This window comes from Bos mutus, chromosome 10, assembly GCF_027580195.1.
Source record: "Bos mutus isolate GX-2022 chromosome 10, NWIPB_WYAK_1.1, whole genome shotgun sequence".
Classification (NCBI taxonomy): domain Eukaryota; kingdom Metazoa; phylum Chordata; class Mammalia; order Artiodactyla; family Bovidae; genus Bos; species Bos mutus.
Genome location: NC_091626.1, coordinates 37,805,340 through 37,825,035, shown reverse-complemented (window position 1 = coordinate 37,825,035; position 19,696 = coordinate 37,805,340). Strand labels below are relative to the sequence as shown.

At 38.8% G+C, this 19,696-nt stretch overlaps 1 long non-coding RNA gene across 1 annotated transcript; it reads left to right on the top strand.

Moving 5' to 3' along the window:
- The first annotated feature begins 6,603 nt into the window (after positions 1-6,603).
- On the top strand, positions 6,604-19,222 carry LOC138989392 (uncharacterized). Its single transcript, XR_011465632.1, has 3 exons — positions 6,604-12,144; positions 14,239-14,371; positions 15,997-19,222. It is a non-coding gene; the product is annotated as an uncharacterized lncRNA (long non-coding RNA).
- The last annotated feature ends 474 nt before the right edge of the window (positions 19,223-19,696 follow it).

Sequence of the window (19,696 nt, the reverse complement as noted above, 5' to 3'; positions counted from 1 at the left end):
CAATAATTCTTAATATCAAATGTTTAATCTCTGTTCAATAGGTTTCCAATTTGTTTCAGGATTTTTAAATAGCAGCTTCACTTCTCCGTCCAACCAGGAGCTCTGCATTTGGTTATAGATCCCTAGTCTTAGAATTTGTTGTTGTTCAGTTGCTCAGTCATGTCCGACTCTGCAGCTCCACGGACTGCAGAACACCAGGCTTCCTGGTCCTTCACCATCTCCTGGAGTTTCCTCAAACTCACGTCGATTGAGTTGGTGGTGCCATCCAACCATCTCGTCCTCTGTTGCCCCTTCTCCTGCCTTCAGTCTTTCCCAGCGTCAGGATCTTAATCTTAGAATAGCCTCTCCATATTTTTTTACAATGACATTTAGTTGTTAAAGTCAGCACGGTTGTCTTGTAGAAGAGCCCCATTCTGGATTTGGTTGTTTCTTTGTGTGTGTGTTTTTTTTTTTTTTTTTTTTTTTTAACATCTTCTAGTCCCTCTATTTCCTGTAAACTTGAGGGCTTGATTGGGTTTAAGTTAAACATTCTTGGAAAGAAAATTTCACTAATGACCTTGCTGCTTTTATTGCTTCACATCAAGAAACAGAATATCAGGTTACCTACTATTACTGAATTTAAGAGTGATCCCTTGGTCAAGTTAGTGAGCAGAGCTTTCTCCACTGTAAAGGTTTTGTTTTTCCTCTTTGCAGATGGTTAATATTTGTGAGTGATTCTTTGGTACAGTGTGTATGTATATCCTATTCTTCATAACTTTTGACTTAATGGCTTGAGTTTACTTTGCTGATACTTGCCTGAATCAGTTATTGCCTTGGGGATGCAACATGGTGGTTTTGTAAATATCCTTCCTTCTACTTTTATTGGGTGACATGATACAAAAAGGAACTTTCCTTATTTTTTTCCCTATCTCTCTTTAAACGAGCATGGTGAATTCGTGGATTTTTACTCATTTAATACTTTATAATCACTTATGTGTATTGTTCTTTTTGATGCTCAACATGTCCCAAATTTGACCAGTGAGAGGATAAATTTCATTAAAAGACTGTGGAGTCAGCTCAGTCTCATATATTTGAAATATGAGAAATTGTACTCTATTAAAATGATTTTTCAGATGCTAAATTTCAATGTAACAAAAATCTGATAACTATCCATTTTTTATTCTGTCTTGCAAATGGTCTCTTTTTCTGTATTTCTCTCTTATCTCTAAGAAGGCTTTTAACTTTGAAACTATAGCAAATTATTTCTCTGAGACTTAAAAAGATAAGGCTTTTTTTTTTTTTCCCAACAAGAGTTCTTTTTTTAACAAGACACCTCAGACAATTTTTGAAAATGTAGAGTTGCTAGTCTTTTCATATTTGTATGTTTTTACATGTAGTCATTCTTCTTTGACTAGAATTTCTTTGGTTGCCTGATTAAATCTAAGCCAAGGACAAACAAGCAGATGATCTGACCATCTTTTCTAATGCTATGTGTGATCCAATCTTTTTGGGGGCAAGTTATAAAGTTTATTGTGTAACGCAGCTGTGACCTACAGTCAGTTCTTGAATCATGTCCAGGTTGTTCTCAATAAGCACAGAAGGGGGACTCTTTCTAAAAACCAGCTTCTGAATCATTAAATTTTAGGTGACAGAACACCAAAGAAAGAGAAGTGAGAAAAACAGGATTTTCAAAGAACCTTGAGTTTGTCCACTTCTGTCTGTTGCTTGACTTATCTGTAGCTAACAGTTGTACTACTCAGTTCAGTTCAGTTCAGTCGCTCAGTCATGTCCGACTCTTTGCGACCCCATGAATCACAGCACGCCAGGCCTCCTTGTCCATCACCAACTCCCGGTTGTAGTACTAGAAAATTGGAAAATTGGATTTTAGAAAATTGGATTTTGTCCATTATTTTCAATGACAAGTATACCTTGTTATACTTGTTATTTCAGACAAAAGAACTCTTTAAAATATTTTTCTTTATTTAAATAAATTACAAATTCTCATTGTCAGAAGGAAAAACTGTCAGTTTATGTACATATGTTTGCACTCTTAATCTTCCTCAAATCCTACCCTTTAATAATGTTGGTGTGTATATTTCCATACTGTGTTATGTGTACAAACAAATATATTATCGTTATATTTTTTCTTCAAAACCAGGTCCCGGTCTATATTTATCATTCTGTAACTTATTCTTTCATGAATATAATTCTCTGCTTCTAATGGGGTTCCAAGTACTTCCTCACTGAAGAAAAAGGCACCAGATTTTATGGGGCTACTTATTTGCCCTACTTAGAAAAATTCTAATATTTAGCAATAAAAGTGTTACCCAAGTGCTGTACACTTGCAGACCTACTGCCTTTTTAGTTTTCTCATGTGTTATTGTTCAGTGTCCTACTCTTTGCAGCCCCATGGACTGCAGCACGCCAGGCTTCCCCATCTTTCACTATCTCTCAGAGTTTGCTCAGATTCTTGTCCGTTGAGTCCATGATGCCATCCAACCATCTCATCCTCTGTCACCCCCTTCTCATGTCCTCAATCTTTCCCATCATCAAGATCTTTTCCAATGAGTCGGCTCTTCGCATAAGGTGGCCAAAGTATTGGAGCTTCAGCTTCAGCATCAGTCCTTCCTATGAATATTCAGGGTTGATTTCCTTTAGGATTGACCGGTTTGATCTCTTTGCTGTCGAAGGGACTCTCAGGAGTCTTCTCCAGCACCACAGTTTGAAAACATGAATTCTTTGTCATTCAGCCTTCTTTACAGTCCAACTCTCACATCCATACCTGACTATTAGAGGAACCATGGCTTTGACCATATGGACCTTTGTTGGCAAAGTGATATCTCTGCTTTTTAATATGCTGTCTAGGTTTGTCATAGCTTTTCTTCCAAGGAGCAAGCATCTTTTAATTTCATGGCTGCAGTCACCTTCCTCAGTGATTCTGGAGCCCAAGAAAATAAAGTCTGTTACTGTTTCCATTGTTTTCCCCATTTATTTGCCATGAAGTGAAGGGACTGGATGCCATGCTCTTCGTTTTTTGAACGTTGTGTTTTAAGCCAGCCTTTTCACTCTCCTCTTTCACTTTCATCAAGAGGCTCTTTAGTTCCTCTTTGCTTTCTGCCATAAGGGTAGTGTCATCTGCATGTCTGAGGTTATCGATATTTCTCCTGGCAGTCTTGATTCCAGCTTGTGCTTCATCCAGCCTGGCATTTTGTTCACTGTATTTTATTATTTTTTACTGTGAGGTCACTTCAGTGGGCTATTATTGGGGGAAATCTTGTGAGGCTTGATTAAGAATTTTGCCATACCGAGGAGCTTTGTCTTTTTTTCTCCTAGGTGCCTTAGGGACATATCCATGCTGGACCACTTTTAAGTTCATTTCTCTGTGTTGGGGTTACCTGCCCACAGAGGTAGTACAAGTGCAAATCCTAAACCCACATGGAAGTACGCTGGTTACATGTTCTCAGAGGAGACATTTCCCACGGCAGAAGAGCTTCTTTATTTTCATCCTGGGCCAGGAAGTGAAATTTTTTTCTTGGACCAACCCTTCGCTGAGGGTGTATCCCTTCTGTGCCTGTAGAAAATATGAAGAGGTCTCAGTCCCAAATGCTACAAGTCCTTGTCCTCATGTGCCTTGCTTCAGGGACCAGAAACTTCTCCCTCTACTCTCCAAAGGTAGACCGAACTTGGGTGCATTTGTAGTGAAGTCAATACACACGTATGAGGATGTTTGTTAATAGTTTACCCATCATTTCTAAGTGTTTTACAGTGAAATGATTAGGTTATCTAGCCCATCAAAGGGCTGGAAATAAAATCCATACAGGCACCCATTCATTGCCTTTGCCAATAAGTTGCATTCTCATTTCCTTCTCTCATTTTGGTACAGTATTATCAAGGTACAACTGAAGTATGGTAAAATGCACATACTTGAACTTTACAATTTGATCAGTTTTGACATACTTATATAATTATGTAATTATCACAATCAAAACAATGAAACTTCCATCATTCTCAAAAGTTTCCTTGAGATCTTTGTGTCCTGTCTATCTCTCTTGCCCTCCACCCCTTTCCCCAGAAAATCACTGATCTGCTTTCTGTCACTATAGAATACTTTGTGTTGTCTAGCATTCTGTATAAATGAAATTAAACAGTGTGTACCCTCTTTTGCCTGAATTTTTCATTCTTCATAATGATTTTTAGGTTTATGTATATTGCTTCATGTCTAAATAGTTCTTTTCTGCTTTATTGCTGAGTTGTATTCTTCTATACAGATAAATAATGATTTGTTTATCCCGTTTACTTGTTGGTGGACATTTGGGTTATTTCCAGTTTGGGGATATTATAAATAAATCTGTGAAGAATGTTCATGTACAGGTCTTTGTGTGGACAGATGTCTTTGTTTCCTTTGGGTAAATGAAATGTGTTGGTCTTATGGTAGGTGAATGTTGTAGAAATTGCAAAAATGTATTCCAAACGAGTTGTACTATTTTACATTCTTATAAGTGACATAATGAGAGTTTCAGTTGCTTCATATCCCTACTATCATTTGGTGTGCTCCGTCTTTTTAGTTTTAGCCAATTTAATGGATGTGTAGTGGTATCCTATTGTGGTCTTAATTTGAACTTCCTTGATGACTAAGAATGTTGAACACCTTTTAATGTGTTTATTGGCCATCTACCTATCTTCTTTGACAAAGTGTCTGTTCACATAGTTTGTCTATGGGTTGTTGGGCTTCTCATAATGCATTGTGAGAGTTTTTCTTTTTTAAAAATTTAATATAAAAGTCCTCTGATGAGTATTGTGAGTATTTTCTCCTAGTCCATGGCTTGCCTTTTCACTTTAATGGTGTCTTATGAGGAACAGACATCTGTAATATTAATCAAGTCCAGCTTTTTATTTTTTCTTTTATGGTTTGTGATTTTAGCATCCCATCTAAGAAATGTTTTCCTAATCCAAGGTTGTGAAGATCTTCTCCTATGCTTTCTTCTAGAAATATTATGGTTTTAGGTTTCCATGTAGATCAAATGACATATTCTGAGTTAATTTTTGGGATATAATGGGAGGTAAGGACAGATGTTCAATTTTCCAAACACATACTTTCAGTCTAGTACTATTCATTGAAATGATTTTCACTTCTGACTTGGCACCTTTGTAAAAAAATTGAAATATATATACATATATATACACACACACACACACACATATATATGTTTGGATTCTATTCTAGTTCATTTATCTGTATGCCTATTTTTTCACCAGTATCAACTGCCTTAATTTTTGTAGCTTTACAGTAATTGCTGAAATCAGGTAGGGCAAGTCCTCTCAACTTTGCTTTGTCATTTTCATTCTTTTAAAATCCTTTGATTATTCTTAATCCTTTTCATTATTATTTAAATTTTATAATCAGCTTATCAATTTCTACCAAACAACAAAACCCTGCCAAAATTTTTATTGGTATCACATGGAATGTAGTTCACCATAGATGTATTACCATCTTAAAAATAGCCTTTCCATCCATAAATTTGCAGTATTTATCCATTTATTTAGGTCTTTTAAATTTTCTGAAGCAATGTTTTATAGTTTTTAGTATAAAGGTCTTAGTCATCTGTTGTTAGATTAATTCTATGCATTCTATGATTTTTGGTGATACTGTAAATAGAAGTGTGAAAATTTTATTTTCTAATTGTCTGCTGGTGATATATATATATAAGAATACAATTGATATTCTATATTGACTGTAAGGGCTTCCCAGCTGGCACAGTGGAAAAAGTGCCTAACAACGCAGGAGATGCAAGAGATGCTGGTTCAATCCCTGGGTCGGGAAGATCCCCTGGAGAAGGAAATGGCATCCCACTTCAGTATTCTTGCCTGGAAAATTCCATGGACAGAGGAGCCTGGCAGGCTGCAGTCCGTGGGGTTGCAAAGAGTCAGAATGATTGAGCACAACAATAACATTATTGACCTTAAACCCTGCTAAATTCATTTATTAGGTTTAGTAATTGCTTTGTAGAATTCCAATCTTAGACTTTTTGATATTGTCCTAAAGATCTGGAGTGTTGGAGAAGACTCTTGAGAGTCCCTTGGACTGCAAGGAGATCCAACCAGTCCATTCTAAAGGAGATCAGTCCTGGGTGTTCTTTGGAAGGAATGATGCTAAAGCTGAAACTCCAGTACTTTGGCCACCTCATGCGAAGAGTTACTCATTGGTAAGACTGATGCTGGGAGGGACTGGGGGCAGGAGGAGAAGGGGACGACAGAGGATGAGATGGCTGGATGGCATCACCGACTCGATGGATGTGAGTCTGAGTGACCTCCGGGAGTTGGTGATGGACAGGAAGGCCTGGCGTGCTGCAATTCATTGGGTCGCAAAGAGTCGGACATGACTGAGCCACTGAACTGAAAGATCTGGAAACCTTGTTCATTTTTCCAATACTTTCTGTTTTTCAGTTTAGATGATTTCTATTGATCTATTTTCATTTTCCCTTGTTACCTATCTATTTTCTGCTATTTGGCCCATCTAGTGAATTCTAAAAAAAATTGGATATTGTATTTTTCAGTTTTAAAGTTTCCAGTTGGATTTTTTGTTTGTTTGCTTTTTTTTTTTTTTTTTTTTTTTTGTACTTTCTGTTTCTTTACTGAGAATCTCTATCCATTCATTTCAAATGTATTTTCCTCATGGAGCATAGTTACAGTAGTTACTTGAAAGTCTCTGATCGTTTCAACATTTAACTGATCTTGAGGTTGGCATCTGTTGATTGTTTTCCCCTTGAGATCCGGTCATATTTTCCCGTTTCTTTGGTTGTCAAGTAATTTCAGATTGTATCCTGAACTTGTCAGAGTAATATTGCATAGGTTCGGAGTCTGTTTATAATCCTCAGGGGAATGTTGATGTTTTTGCTTTACCAGGCAGTTAATCTTGTTAGGCTCTGACCCTAAGTTCTTCTCACCTTTGTGGGCAGTGGTTTAACTCTCACTCATTTATATAAACCTTTGCTGTGGTGCTTTGGGTCTGTTGGGTACCTGCACAGTTCAAGGGTTAGTCTGACACTTAGGTTGGTGGTTCCTATCTCATTTAAATTCTCAGAGCCTTTGCTGATGTTGGTTTGAGTCGGTACCTTGCATACTTGACTCAAATGTTAGATTGAGCCAAGGGTTTCATACACAGAAGTGGGGGACCCCCTTTCTCTAGCTTTTTTCTCCTCTGAGGTTTCTCCTACTCACTTCACACACAGGGTGATCATTTCCTGGTTTCTCTGGCTAGAAAGACGTTTTCTATTGGAATTTTAGCTGCCTATTCCACACATTGCTTTGAAACTGGGACCGATTCTTAGGATGAAGCTGCATGAGAAAAGGAAAAAATGGAAAGCACACCCATCCCTCCATCCAGCTGCTTTTGTTTACTTTCACAGTCCTCAGGTAGTTTTTTCTCCCCGTATTTTTGTCAGAGTTTTTAGTTGTAATTAGTAGGTGGACTCGGAGAAGGCAATGGCAACCCACTCCAGTGTTCTTGCCTGGAGAATCCCAGGGACAGAGGAGCCTGGTGGGCTGCCGTCTATGGGGTCGCACAGAGTCGGACTGAAGTGACAGCAGCAGCAGCAGCAGCAGCAGCAGTAGGTGGACTAGCTGCCATGGTAGAACCAGAATCCACTGACCTATTTATTTTTAATATGGATAGATTTCAAAGATGCAGCAGAATCCTGAAGGAAAGCCAATCATATGCTTCCCCCAAATTCCCCACCCGACTCTGAAAAACACACAAGGCTTTCTGTGTTCTGGTTTTTAAATCTCATGACATAGTAAAAGTCATTAAAAGCAAGGAAATACTTTACCTGGAAGAAGGTGTATTTAGGATTGGTATGGTCAGTTTTATTTTACTTTTTTCTAGGTGCAGACCTTTAATTTGTAGGATAGAAGGGAGCTATATAATTGTTTATTTCTTTGATTCTTTCCTTTGGGGCTGAGTGAAAAATAATTTTCTCTACACATGTGTATATTGCTTCAAAGGTAGCATAAAAGTGCCTTTTGTTTCCTTGAGTCATTTTGTTTAGTTTCAGACCTGTCACTTTTATTTATTTACCTGATCATCATATCTCTGACTATAATATAAATATAGTATATAATTACATTTTTGAAAATGGTTATTTACTTGTTGGCCCACAGTGGTTTTTTTGGAGCTGTTACAACCTATCTGTTAAACATAAGGAGTAGCAGCATGAAGCCCAGAGCTGATTCAGATAATTATTTTAAGTTGAGGACCATTGCCCAGGTAAATAACAGCTGCTTTGGAATCATTACTGCTCAAGTGGTCAATGAATAATTTACCTTTCCTTTTAACTATAACAGATGAATATTTCAAGGTTACCAAAATATGAAAAAAGTCTTAAATATCACTAGTTCATCTAGCTGTTATATTTTAAGGGAATGTTATGCACAGATACTCGGAGAAGGCGATGGCACCCCACTCCAGTACTCTTGCCTGGAAAATCCCATGGATGGAGGAGCCTGGTGGGCTGCAATCCATGGGGTCTCGAAGAGTCAGACATGACTGAGCAACTCCACTTTCACTTTTCACTTTCATGCATTGGAGAAGGACATGGCAACCTACTCCAGTGTTCTTGCCTGGAGAATCCCAGGGACGGGGGAGCCTGGTGGGCTGCCGTCTATGGGGTCGCACAGAGTTGGACACGACTGAAGCGACTTAGCAGCAGCAGTAGCAACATCAAAATGATCAGAGTGTGAACTTGGTTTTGGTAAACAACCCTAAAATCTATTTATGTATCAAAAAACTATGCAAAATGTGTTAAGGCTTTACACTGGCAACTTGGGCAGGGAATCTTGCAAAAGCAACTTTTCCCCATGGGATTTTCTTTCTGAATGTATGTTCTTTACTTAAAAGAATGCTTCCCACATTTCTGGCTTTCTGTAGGTTCTGACATTTAGTTCTGAGTATTGTATGTAGCCAGGACCAGGATAATGCAGAGGTCTATTTTTAAAACTGAAGGGGGCTTTTTTTTCCATTGAAAATATTCTTTTATTATTACAAACACAGTGTATGTGTATTATAGAAAGTCTAAAAAATACAAATAAGCAAAAAGATAAGGCTATAAAAACATGATTTTTGTTATCCAGAGATGATTCCTGCCAACTCTTCATTGCATATCCGTCCAAATCCCCTTCCAATTACGCTTCTATGTATTTTTGTCCCTCTGTTGTTCAGTTACTAAGTTGTGTCTGATTCTTCAGAATGAGATTATACCTTTCATACTGTTTTGCCACTTGATTTTTAAAGACAAGGATCTTTACCTTCCCACGTGCAATAAATGCACTTTTATTTTGTCTAATATCCAGTTCACATTCATATTTCCCCAATTGTTTAAGGGAACTTTAAAAATTTTTAAAAATTCAAAAATCAATCTTTTATTTCTAGGGGTGTTATTCTAAATATTTGCCTCAATTTGTTGGATTCAGATGATTCATGGGAGGTCTATGGCAGGCCTGATAGTTGGCATTGATAATCATGTGGTCAATTTGGCTATAGATTAATTGATTCTGCTCACAGCTCTAGAGTTACCAAAACCAAAGATCAACCTGTGCTCTGGTGAATTGAGGGACTAAAATGACTCCCATTCTGTCAAGAAGTTCTTAATAAAATTGAGAAAATATACAATGTGAAAAATATAATAGTACTTAATATTTGTAGCATTTCACTTTCTTTTGTATTACTTTATATGATGCCTGATTAGGGTTTACCATGGGAGCAAGTTAGAACCTTTGGAAAGGACCCAGGTAATTGCTGACCATTAGAATGTATCCCATAAACAAGTTTTTTTTTTTTTTTTTTTTGAGTTTTGTCCCCTAAATGATATCACATGTCAGGAAAGAGTTACAGTTATTCCCAAAGAGCAAAAAGTAGTCCAAGGGAGGAACATTCTTTCACTGGAATCTCATCAGTTGATATTTAGAGGAAAGGATTTAGGAGGCTGAAAATATGGCTTGTTGCCTAAGATACACATATTTTACTCTTCAGAAACAAATTTCTGGAAGAGTATCACTGTAACATTTAGATAAATGTGCCTAATTTTCTTTTTGTCCTTACATCCAAGTTTTTAAATATAAAAGTTGAAAATCTACAAATTAAATGAAATTGAGAAAATAGAGAAAAAAGGAAAATTATCATTACCTTATCTTCCTACTCAATTATTAGTGTTTTGATGTTTCCTCCAAATATTTTTCCTATGCATATACCATAGCTACTACCATATACATGTATACATATGTATACATATACACATATTTATATGAAAGTGCATACCATGCATGTATTTATGTAAGTACTTGCATGTTCATTTTATATACATATAGTGTGTACTTATATTTTTATATACAAATAGATATATAAGTGGAGAAGGCAATGGCACCCCACTCCAGTACTCTTGCCTGGAAAACCCCATGGACAGAGGAGCCTGGTGGGCTGCAGTCCATGGGGTCGCTAAGAGTCGGACATGACTGAGTGACTTCACTTTCACTTTTCACTTTCATGCATTGGAGAAGGAAATGGCAACCCACTCCAGTGTTCTTGCCTGGAGAATCCCAGGGACAGGGGAGCCTAGTGGGCTGCCGTCTGTGGGGTCACACAGAGTCGGACATGACTGAAGTGATTTAGCAGCAGGAGCAGCAGCAGATATATAAGTATACATTATATGTGGGCTTCCCTGGTGACTCAGTGGTAAAGAACCCACCTGCCAACGCAGAAGCCACTGGTTCAATCCCTGGGTGGGGAAGATCTCCTGGAGAAGAAAATGGCAACTCAGTCTAGTATTCTTATCTGGGAGATCCCATGGACAGACAGAAGGGGCATGCAGTCTATGGGGTGGCAAAAGTCCGACATGACTTAGTGACTAAACAAAAACAAATACATTTTATGTACTAAGTACATAAACATATGTACTTAGCAATAGTGGAGCACTTTTCTCTGATTACTACAGCCTTTCTAATCAGCATTTGGTAACGGTTACATAGTATCTTCTTCCAGTGTTCAATAATTTATTTAGCCCTTCCACTCATGATGGAAATATATTTTGTTCCTATTCAGAACCCAGTGTCTCCTAGCCCACCCACCAAGTGTGCCCGAGATGCTCCGTGGAGGGTTCTTCCTCCCCTTTCCCTCCGGATCTCAGGGCATGGCTCCAATATCCACATTCTAGAATGTTCCCTCAAGGAGCCTGATCTCGGGTCAAGCCTCATTTCCGCTCTTTCACTCTGCTCTACTCTGATGGACTTGACATTTTGAACTCTTCTTTCTCGTTCAGTCTGCCTTGCCAGGAAGTCGGACTCAAGTTCTGCGCTCTTCTCTGCCTCTTCCCAAATCCGTCTGCATCTTCCCATCTAGTCCCGGGTTTATAACTCTCGACTGGGCCAGAGTGCTCGGCCTCAGCTCACCATTGGATGGGAATGAAGGTGGCAGGGGAAGGTCACTGGATCTTTAGTTTGTGCCTATTATAAATGACTCTGGGATGAACATTTTTTCATAAAATTTCCCCTCATACTTAGGATTATTTTCTTAGGATAGAATCCCAGAAATGGAATTACTGAATTTAAAATTATGACTGTTTTTAAAGCTGCTAATATTTGTTATCAGCTGTTATAGCTAATATTTAATAACCATTTCTGAGACAATATCTCATCTAATTTTTATACCAGTTTTGTGCACCTCCCTATTGAGAAGACATATATGGTATGGGTAACACTACAGTGCATTGTTTTGGGCTGTCATCGTGGCATCATCTTTGCTTATTCTAATTTAAAAGGCAACAATAGGCTTTGTTAATGTGTTTGCTTAATTCAGGGTGTGGGGAGTAGGTATAGTAGCAGAATAGGTTCATCAAGTAATTTTATTTCTTTTAAAAAAGAACTGTGTTTTGGGTTTGTTTGTTTGTTTTTTTTTGAGCATTATTCGTACAAAAGATCCTCAGACATGAAGACAAAATCTGTTTTAAACCACAAGAAAAGCAGGAGAGGGATCTTGGTTGATCAGGTATTTCAGCACCTAGTAGATGCCTAACTGTGTAGATATTGAGCTGTAATGTAGGCTTCACAAATGGAGGACAAGAGAAGGACCCTGTCTGCTTTGGTGTTTCCAGAGCCAGGATGCTCAGTGCTGGACGCTTGGTAGGTGCTCAGAAAATGTTTGTAGAATGAATGAAAATTTTATCAGTTCAAATTTGGGTCATCAGTGAGTGACAGAAACCCCAAAATAATAGTGGCTTAAACTGAATAAGGGGTTCCCAGGAGAAGCTAGTGGTAAAGAACCCATCTGCAAATGCAGGAGACATAAGAGACTTGGGTTCAATCCCTGGATCAGGAAGATCCCCTGGAGGAGGGCATGGCAACCTGCTCCAGTATTCTTGCCTGGGGAATCCATGGACAGAAGACCCTGGTGGGCTATAGTCCATAGGGTTGCAGAGTCGGACATGACTGAAGTGACTTAGCATGCACGCAAACTGGAAAAGTTTCTTTCTTACGTAAAATAAATCTAGAGAAAAGCAGTCCAGGCTGTTTAAGGAAGGTTCATAGTATCAGGGCCCAGTTACTTGTGTCTTATAACTTTGTATTCCTTGGCATGTTAACTTACTTTAGGGTCCCAACTCACTGTTTGAGCTCCGGCCATTGCATCAACATTTCTAAGAAAAAAGAAAAGAAGAGCATGCTCCCTCTCTTTAAATTGCGTACAGCCCTTTTACTTATGTCATATTGGCCAGAACTTAGTCACATTGTCAATTCTAGGGTGAGGAGGCGACGAAATGTGGGCTTTGTTTTGGGGGCTATATGCCTTAGGTAAAATCAGGAGCTCTGTTACTCTGGAAGAGGGAAAGAATATATTTGGGGGACCACTAGCAGGATCTCTCATAGTGAACTTAAATCTTAGGAGGTGAAACTATGCATACATTAAATTTTAAATAATCACATAAAGCTTTTATATTATTGAAACCAAACAAATTGTATGGATGATATGAAGCACAGGGAGACCAACTGAAAGGATATAGTTGAGAACGGCGTCATAGCTGAGGGGTGGGACTGGGTACACAGAGAGTGGTAGGCAGAACTGGAAGCTAGTCCAAGGGCAGCAGATGTTTTATATTAGGTAGAGGTGGTAAAAATACAAAAATAAAATCATGTTGCTGATGAATAAAATCTGTCTACTTTTGATTGTGAAAAAAAGGTCATAGTAATACAGTTTCAAAATAAATATATTTTATTTAACGGGTACTTTTACTTCCTTGAAACAAATCTTTAAAGTCATGTTACTTGGACTTCCCCCTTCAAGCCTCCTGTGGTTCTTCTGTATTTAATCAGTGGTTCTCCAAGGCCTCAATTTTCTTTATAAGGCTCTTCTGTTCTTTTACGGGGCACAGAGCACTCAAGGAATCCTTGTGGCCAATGGAAATTTCTTCCAGAGTTAGGGCACCATAGTTCTCCCCCCTCCCTCCTCTGCCCCACTTCCCACACCAGTTCAACAACTGTTGTCTCCTAAGTTTCCAGTACAAAAAAAGGGGAATGAAAAACTCTTCCACGTATTTACAGAGAGTTTCTTTCTCTTATTATTATTTTTTAAAAGCACACAGATAATACACATTCACCAAACAATGAGAAAACAGGGGTGAGCAAAAAGAAAAAAGTAATCTGTAATTCCACTCTCCAGTGTTCGCCACAGTTCTTCTTCTTTTTTAATTGAAATATAGTTGATTTACAATATTGTTTGTTTTTGGTGTACAACAAAGTGATTCAGTTATATATACACATATATATTCAGTTATATATATATTCAGATTCTTTTCCATTATAGGTTATTATAAGATATTGAATATAGTTCTCTGGGCTATACAGTCGGTGCTTGTTGTTTATCTATTTTATATACAGTAGTTTGTGTCTGCTAATCCCAAATTCCTAATTTGTCCCTCCCTACCCCTTCTCCCTTTGGTAGTCAAGTTTGTTTCCTTTGTCTGTGGATCTATCATGTTTTGTAGATAAATTCATTTGAATTATGTTTTAGATCCCATAAATGATATCTTTTAATATTTGTCTTTCTTTGAATAGTTCATATTTTGTTATTAAGCCCTAAGAGAAATTTTAACTCCTTAAAAATATATTTACATAACCATTTATTTTAAAAAACACTAGCAAATTAATGTTTTATAATTTGCATTTCAATTTAATAATCTAGTGTGAACTTTGGTCAAGATATAACTGATCATTATTTTACAGCTGCCTAATATTTTATTGGGAAATTGTGGAAGGACCAATTTTCAGTGATTCGAAAAGCCTGTGTGCTGTGCTTTTCATCAGGAAGTTAGAACTGAGTGGGAGCAGAAGGCTTGAAAGAAGGTCATCAGCAAAGGTTAGTCATACCCTTGCCCGAGGCTGAAAGACTGAATCTGATACCTGGACAACTGGTGCCTCCCAGAGGAGGCTGTCTGGAGAGGTGGCTGTCAGTGGGGATTGGTATCGCTCAGAGCCTGGGGCTCCCCCAGGAAGCGGCCTGGAGCCCAGGTGAGAGCCTCTTTGAAGGCAGATGGCTCTCAAGCCAGCTGGTGTTTGCAGAAAACCCTCATCTGCCGGATGAGGACCTGTCGTTTCTCCAGTTGGTGTTGGAGAAAAAGAGCTCTGTGTAACTGCTGTAGTTTTAGAACTTCTTTAGCTGCTACCTCATTCCCGTTACCTCACCCCTCATTCCACAGTTGCTTGCATTCCGCTACCACTATCTGATGGCCACGGAGAGCAATGACTTCATGAGCTAGGTATGTGTGGCGCTTAAGCTTTCCCACTCAGGAGCCTTTTGAAATAAAACTCAGATTAGCTAACTGCTAGGACTGGATAATCGAGTACATTTTTTAATGGTGACATAATGACTTTTCTCAGTTATTTCCTATTGTTTGAAGGGGGTCATTATCTCTCTGTGAAGCCACATCTGATATGGAGGCTGAAGTGAATTGCTGAAATACAGGCCCTTACCTCTGAATGGTAAGAGCCCACCTGCCTCCATGTAATGGGCTTTGCACCATCAGGACACTGAATGGATGCTGGGCGCTTGCAGGCTGCCCTGATGTTGTGCATTAAGGTTATATTTCTTATAATATGAGAGCTACATCTGACATAGATTCTGTTCCACAAGAATAAATTTGTTCTTTCTTGAGAATAAATGACCTCGGGGATCGTTGGCTTTTAAGTGTTATAAATTTTTATGACATTATGAAAGGAATGGAGGCTATAGTAAGCCACTTAGTATTATATTTCCATTTTCTGGATAATGGATTAGATATAATGGCCCAGCAAATGTGAGTAGACTACAGAGAGACTAGAAATAGAATAGGACACAAAATATGCACAACAAAATCGCCTAAGAAAGTCAGGTTAGCTCTCCTCTGATATGACCACTTGTTAAAATACAAAATACAAGGTAAATGCTGAGGAACAATGTTAATGATTGATGGGAAATTAAGTGAAAATAAAACCTGACTAAGTTCTTAGAGGACCCTAAAACTGGAATTTGGAAAAGGTAAAGGTAGCCAGAATAGCAGAGACTCAGGCTAGATATCAAACAGGAAACTGGGGAAGTGGATTGAGATAAAACCAGAAGATTCAGATGAGATGAATGCAGAGATGTGACCCTGAGGAAGAAAAAGGAGGAGAGAAATGCAGGAGGGAAGGAAAGAAAAAAGCAAGAAAGGAAGAGAAATAATTGCAAATATAATTTCTATGTGGAAATATAAATATTTCATAATGCTAAAGTGTTTTTCATCTAGGAGAGCAGGGGTTTGAAATGAATTCACATATTAAATAGGATTCTGCATGTTAAGAAGGATCATTTTTATTCTTTTTGATAGGAGAAATGGAAAGATAGTGAGAAAGATGCTTCATATTGCTAGGGGCTAATCTTTTTGCCTGGAAGCTGCTCTTACTCTTAGTAGTTACAGAGTTAAAATAAGTAGGCTTTTTTTGTTGTTTGTTTTGTTTTGTTTTTAGGGAAACTGAAGTCGAAGACAAAAGGAACCTTGTGATTTGGTAGTCAAGGCCATTGGCATAGGGCTACGTGTCCATGGGAGCTGGCATTCAGAGAAACAAAATACCTTGAGAAACAGATGGGGAAACAGCCAGAGAACCATAAAGCACTTTGCTGGACATCATATTGCTGAAAGTTGGCATAGCAAATTCTCTCATCATTTAAGCATTATGAAGGAGTTCAGTGACTCAGGGACAAGTCATAGACTGACTGGCAGGAATTGACTGAAAGGATGTTCCAACGCTATATATTTGGATGTTGTCACTTTATGTCTGTCTCAGCCTCTGTTTCCACATCTGTAAAATGATGGCATTGAAATAGATGATTGTGGCCCTAGTGAGGGCTGGAAAGAGGGCTAGGGCTTTCACAGTTGGGAAAGTTGAGTGTTTTATCTAAGATAATAGTGAATCAGTCTTCTAGGCAAAGCTAACTAGGAGTACCAAATCTATAGGAGTCATGAGGCTTAAGTGGTGGTGGGTCAAAGATAGAAGAGTGAGTTTCTAGGACACAGTCTCCAGACAGGGTCAAATGGCCAACTTTGGCATTTTGTTGTTAAGACCTTCTTTCTTGCTGTGCTCTGTACCTGAGCCATGTCAGTCCTAAAGCAGCTATATATGGGAGCAGCTGTTAAATCCAGATACTGTATTTGTGAGAAAAGTTTGTAAGTATCAGAAAATAAGGGAGCCAACCTAAACAATAAAAGAGAAGTGATTATTAGCAGGGGTGCTTGGCACCTTGGTAATAGACTCAAAGACTGGAAGGCTGTTGGGACTTTCCATCTCTGGTCTTTGTTCCTCTTGTGTCTCTGCTTGGTCTGTTAGGCATAACCGCATTCTCATCAGCACTGTTAGTGCATAGCTGGGATATGGTGTCCAGTCCTGGACTTTACATCCCGAGGGTGCACATGAAGACTGTTCAAATAGGAATGATTAAAGAGCTAAAAAAAATTTAGCCCTGAGAGGAGATGCTAGAGAACCAGGGATAATTCATCAAGAAAAAGTCTGCTATTGGGCATAATGCAGTTATAAGGATATGATGGATTATTAGTGGAAGATGGTTGTGACTGATATTATTTGCCTTTACTAAGGATAAACTAAGAGGGGATAGACTCCAGTCACAACAAAGGGGATTCAGGCTGGATGAAAAATGGGGGGGTAAAAGCAATGGAGACTAGAGGCATTTTGATGACTTTCAAGGGAAGGCTGAGACCTCACCTCTAGCAGTTCTGACAAATAGGTGATTCTTATCTCTGTGGAATATTTGCTCTGTCTTCAGGCAATGAGATGACCTGGAAGGGCCTCCAGCCCTTCTTCATTTGCGGGGACAGATATTTGGTTGGGTCAGAGACGTTCTGATTTTTTTTTTTTTTTTCCTGCCGTATCAGTGTCTGAGGGACTTCTTATGCACATTGGTATTGGCTCAGGCTTACAAGTTAAAACTGGACACGGAACAACAAACTGGTTCCAAATAGGAAAAGGAGTACATCAAGGCTGTATATTGTCACCCTGCTTATTTAACTTATATGCAGAGTACATCATGAGAAACGCTGGGCTGGAGGAAGTACAAGCTGGAAACAAGATTGCCAAGAGAAATATCAATAACCTCAGATATGCAGAAGACACGACCCTTATGGCAGAAAGTGAAGAGGAACTAAAAAGCCTCTTGATGAAAGTGAAAGAGGAGAGTGAAAAAGTTGGCTTAAAGCTCACATTCAGAAAACTAAGATCATGGCATCTGGTCCCATCACTTCATGGCAAATAGTTGGGGAAACAGTGGAAATAGTGGCTGACTTTATTTTTCTGGGCTCCAAAATCACTGTAGATGGTGATTGCAGCCATGAAATTAAAAGACACCTACTCCTTGGAAGGGAAGTTATGACCAACCTAGACAGCATATTCAAAAGCAGAGACATTACTTTGCCAACAAAGGTCTGTCTAGTCAAGGCTATGGTTTTTCCAGTGGTCATGTATGGATGTGAGAGTTGGACTATAAAGGAAGCTGAGTGCTGAAGAATTGATGCTTTTGAACTGTGGTGTTGGAGAAGACTCTTGAGAGTCCCTTGGACTGCAAGGAGATCCAACCAGTCCATTGTAAAGGAGATTGGTCCTGGGTGTTCATTGGAAGGACTGATGTTGAAGCTGAAACTCCAATACTTTGGCCACCTGATACAGAAAGCTGACTCATTTGAAAAGACCCTGATGCTGGGAAAGATTGAGGGCTGGAGGAGAAGGAGATGACAGAGGATGAGATGGTTGGATGGCATCATCAACTCGATGGACATGGGTTTGGGTGGACTCCGGGAGTTGGTGATGGACAGGGAGGCCTGGTGTGCTGCGGTTCATGGGGTTGCAAAGAGTGGGACATGACTAAGCGACTGAACTGTACCATTACATCGTCTTCTGTGTTCATTAGTCTCAAGTTGACAAAGTGTATTTACATTAGATTTGCAAATTTGAGATATATTTTTTGTTGGTTATTTAGAAAAATGAATTTATGTTAGGTTTGCAGCTTTGTCTAGCTGACACAGTGCATTTATGTTAGATTTGCAGTTTGGGGACATATTTATTGCTGTTTTTAGAAAATATTTAAATAATATGATGTCTAAGCTGCTTCTTGCCTTCGAAGCATCCAGTGGCTATTTCACAGATGTGAGTCTGAACTGATTATTTAGTTTTCAATCACATGATTTGGTTTTTCAAATAAAAATAATTAATATATGCCCTTCAACTGTAAAAGAAAAATAATTACAATTTTTTCCACTTAACTGCTTTAAACTCAACCGTTACCTCATTCAGGTACACGTGACTCAAGTAATTGAAAGCTTCTCAGCTCACAGTGTGAGAGCAGAGGCGGGGAGTCACATTTTGTAATGAGGTCCTTAAAACCAACTCTATGAGTTGGCTGTTTTACATGTTAAATGAAAATCTTCCGATGAAGCAAAAAGTCAGTTGAAACTTTCATTTAGTTTTTATCAGGAAAATGCACATTTCCCAGCTAAATGCACAGAAAAATTATAAGGACCGGGGAAGTGTTTTGGGTTGTTTCATGGCTAGAAAATCAATGGAATAAAACTCGCCCTCTTATTTTGATTCCTTTCCCTGGTGCATTCAGCCCTCAATTGCAAGTCCCTCTCTAGGTTGGTGGTATCTTTGACCAGCTGGAAGTGGTTTTAGTGCTGAACAGGACTCTTCTAATAATACGAAGCTGTCACAAAAAATAAGGCCTTGGAATAACAATAAACTACGTCTGCATCTGATAATTACACACAGAATTTGTATGCACCACGCATTCTGACACTAATTGAGTGTCTTGCTTCCAGATGGATGTCAGTTTCAGTCATGCTATGATGCCTTCTCCCATAGACTACCAACTTCACCACTATTATAGTCCCTAATGATAGGAATTTCATATTGATCTCCAGTTATTACAGCCCCAAATGTTATATTTGGAATAATTTTGCATTGTTTCTCTGTAAGGTTTGGGTGAAATTACAAAGAACTGGGCTCAGGGGTCTGCTACCCAGCCTCCGTCACTCAGGTGCAGGGTACAAAGAACTGGGTTCAGGGGTCTGCTAGCCTTCCCCAGCCCCCATCATTCAGGTGCAGGGTGTCTTTGACGAGAACGCAGCCTGAGCCACAGCTGCTAACAAGGTCAGATGACAGT